The following is a 4,080-nucleotide window of genomic DNA, read 5'->3' on the forward strand; positions in this document are numbered from 1 at the left end:
ATCAGAGCACATTCATCTAAATCAGGAAATTGATATCGATCATAAACGATCTAATTTGTGGCCTTTCTCGAGATTTTGCCAATTGCTTAGGCGGTGTCTCTTGTAACGAAAGAAGCCCTGGATCACACTGCATTCGGTTGCCATTCTCTTGATTCTCCCTCCATCTGGAACAGGGCCTCTTGTCATTTTCTGTGTTTCGTCACATGGAATTATTTTTAGGGGGTTTTTTTTAGATTTTATTTATTTTTTAAGATTTTATTTATTTATTTTTAGAGCGGGGAAGGGAGGGAGAAAGAGAGAGAGAAACATCAATGTGCGGTTGCATCTCTCACACCCCCTACCAGGGACCTGGCCCGCAACCCAGGCATGTGCCCTGCACTGGGAATCAAACTGGCGACGCTCTGGTTCACAGGCTGGGGCTCAATCCACTGAGCCACACCAGCCAGGGCAGACTTTATTTATTTTCAGAGAGGAGTAAGGAGGGAGAAAAGGGGAAGAGAAACATCAATGTGTGGTTGCCTCTCATGTGCCCCACCCTGGGGACCCAGCCCACAACCCAGGCATGTGCTCTGACTGGGAATTGAACCAGAGACCCTTTGGATCGCAGGCCGGCCCAATCCACTGAGCCACACCAGCCAGGGCGCATGGATGTTTTTGACGAGCAGAGGTCAGTCGGTTTGTGGAATGACCCTCAATTTGGGCTTAGCTGCTGTTTCCACGTGAAGAGACTCAGGTTGCTCACAGTAGCCCAATGCCACGGAAGGGCTGCTGGGCGCTTTCTCAGAGCATCGTCTCAGGGGGCCATTACGCCTGTTTGCCCCGTTACTAGTGTTCACCTCGATCACTTGGTTCACGGGGTGCCTGCCAGGTTTTTCCTTTTCATGTCACTATTTTCCATCTGTAAATGGTAAGTGTTTTATGGGGAGATAATTTGTGGACATGTAAATACCCCGTTACTCTGAAAACTTGAACCCACTAGGTCTAGCCCCTATGGGTATGCATGCTTTTCCCCACACTGCCAAGCATTTAATTCCGCTCTGACACCATCTGCCTAGGAGAGCTCAGATTCCACACGTTAGGGGGGATCTGAAGACCCCACCCCCACCCCTACCCCTTCAGATGCCAAGTGAACACTCAGCAAGTGAAGGTTGTCACCTTGCTTCTGACCGCCAGGTTCTCACACCCCCCTCCTTGGGGTCAATTTGCTAGAATTGGTAACTGATTCAGGAAGAATTCAAGACACTTAATTTTTTTTTCATTATATTTTATTGATTATGCTATCACAGTTGTCCTGATTTTACTCCCTTTGCCAATCTCCACCCGACGCCCCCCACTCCCTCAGCCAGTCCCCCCACCACTGGTCCTGTCCATGGGTCACGCGTTTCTGTCCTCTGGCTACTCCATCCCTCTGACTTCTGTAACTACCTATTTACACTTCTTAATCCCCTCACCTCTCACCCGTTCTCCCACACTCCCCGCTCCCATTTCCTGTCTTTAACCTTTAGCATTTTAGTTGTGATGTGCCTTGGGGTAGGCCTCTGCGTGTCCATCTTGTTTGGGACTCTCTGTGACTCCTGAACTTGCATCAGAGAAACGTTTTACTTACTAGATTATTACTGGTTTGTTATATATATAAAAAATAGAAATAAAAAATAAATTAAAAGGGACATACCTGAGGAACAGCCAGGTGGAAGAGATAGAAAGAGCAAGTTCTGGGGAAAGCGTGCGAGCTTCCGTACCCTATCCAGGGATGCCGGCTTCCCAGCACCTGCACAAGCTCACCAACCCGGAATTCTCTGTACCCATTTTTCTGGGTTTTGTTTTTGTGGAGCCTTCATTACATAGGCATCAATGCTGAAGTCCTTGGCGACTGGTGACAGATTTAACCTCCAGCCTCTCTCCCCGCTCCCCAGAGGCCAGGGAAGAAGGACTGAAAGTTCCGACCCTCGAACTGTGACAGTGGGGAATTGCAACCCACCCCACTGTTTTTTTTTTACAGTGTTTCTGGAAGTGCTGACTTTAATGTGCAGCTTGTAGATAAACAGCATGTTTGTAAAGGAATCCTAGAAACTACAAAATATACAGATCCAAGCTTCAGGCATCCCAGCTCCAGGAGAAACAGTTGACCTTCAACCATGGAGCCAGGATGACACAAACCAGACCATGATGTGACCAATTTCAAGGTCCTTATTGGAATGAATTTTGCCGGTCTGCACAAATATTGTAGAACTTTGCAAGAGATGTCTTAAAATAAGAAGATAGATAAATTGCAAATAATTTTTGTCTAAGAAAGATGCAAATGACTTCTGATGGAAATGATTTCTGTCCAGCAGCCAATATAGCCCCAGAGATTGAGGTTTTATTGCCTTGTAGGACACAAACTAGTTTTGAATCTCATTTTGCAATCTTATTTCAGCACTCTTTCTTTCATTGGCGAAATATACTTGCATCAGCTTGAATCAACCTCACCATCTTGCTGGTTCCCTATATTCTGAGTACTTATTATATGCCAGGTGACTGTGTTTAGAAATAGGATCTTTGCAGATTTGATCAATTTAAAACGAGGTCATGAGCTGTCACAAAGATGGTGCCCAAAGCAAAGAAGGAAGCCCCTGCCCCTCCCAAAGCCAAAGCCAAGGCAACGGCTTTGATGGCAAAGAAAGCAGTGCTAAAAGGCGTCCACAGCCACAAGAAAAGAAGATCCGCATGCCACTCACCTTCCGAGAACCTAAGACGCTGCAACTCCAAGGCAGCCTAAGCACCCTCAGAAGAGCACCCCCAGGAGAAACAAGCTTGACCACTATGCCGCCATCAAGCTCCCCGACTCCCGAGTCAGCCACGAAGGAAATAGAAGACAATACACCTATGCTCATTGTGGATGTCAAGACCAACAAGCACCAGATCAAACCGGCCATGGAGAAGCTCTGTGAGGTTGATGTGGGCCAAGGTCAATACCCTGATCCGGCCTGATGGAGAGAGGAAGGCATATGTTCAGCTGGCTCCAGACTATGATGCTTCGGATGTTGCCAACAAAATTGGGATCATCTAAACTGAGTCCAGCTGGCTAATTCTAAATATAAAAATGTTACACTAAAAAAATAAAATGAGGTCATTAGGGTGGGCCTTTATTTAATATGACTGGTGTCCACGTGAGGGAGGGAGATCGGAGTGATGTGTCTATAAGCCAAGGAACCTCTGGGGACGCCAGAAGCCAGAAGAGGCAAGGAAAGACCCTCCCCTAGAAGTTTCGACAGGAGCATGACCCCGCCAACACCTTGATTTTGCACTTTGTGCCTCCAGAACAGTGAGACAGTAAATTTCTGTTGTTTTAAGCCACCCAGTTTTGGAGACTTTGTTATGGCAACCTTGAAACGGACAACACCGGGCAGCTGTGTAGTTACGGAGGTGAGAGGGTGCCACCGTCAGTATGGGAACCACACCTGGAGGGCAACTTTCTTCTGTCCCTCGCCCGTACTTGCAAAGTGCCCTGCCCCAACCCTTATGGCGCCATATCAGGACAGACGGTGTCTGGGCCTCCCCTGCCACATGGGTATGTCTAGAGGTGAGAGCCTTTGTGACAGGCCGAAGGGATCACCTGGTGTCTTGCCCAGCACACCCTTCTGGGTTACCGCCACCTTTCCTTGCCTTGAAATTACCATCGTAATGCTAAACTGAGTAAACTAGTAGTGGCGCGAAGGAGTCCTGCCTGGCCAAACACCGTTGATTTTCTCCCTCTGGATATTGACCCGTTTGAGGTCCACTTATAAATTTATTTCAGCATTTCTGATCACCTGTATGCATGTGTTCTTTGAATTCTCCTTTGGACTGGTTATAACATTTTTTTTTTTTAGAAGAGAAACGACAGGATTTTGCTTTATTGTAGAGGGAGGGATCAAGGGGATATTTAACCGAAGGAAAAGGAAAACCAAGGTCAGGGAGTGTGGGGGAGCTGGCGCTGCCCCGGGGGCTGCCTCCAGGAGAGGCACCACGCACCACCCGGAAGCCAGGCAGGGATCGGCACTACGCCTAGACCACGCTCCCCTCTGAAGCTTCCCTGAGGGAAGGCCACCTGACCCAGAG

The 4,080-nt window shown here is 47.9% G+C and overlaps 1 pseudogene; it reads left to right on the forward strand.

The window, feature by feature from the left end:
• The first annotated feature begins 644 nt into the window (after positions 1-644).
• Positions 645-3,049, forward strand: LOC129082660 (60S ribosomal protein L23a-like; annotated as a pseudogene).
• The last annotated feature ends 1,031 nt before the right edge of the window (positions 3,050-4,080 follow it).

This window comes from Pteronotus mesoamericanus, unplaced genomic scaffold (genome assembly GCF_021234165.1).
Source record: "Pteronotus mesoamericanus isolate MK-2021 breed Mesoamerican mustached bat unplaced genomic scaffold, CSHL_Meso_final scaffold_137, whole genome shotgun sequence".
Lineage (NCBI taxonomy): Eukaryota > Metazoa > Chordata > Mammalia > Chiroptera > Mormoopidae > Pteronotus > Pteronotus mesoamericanus.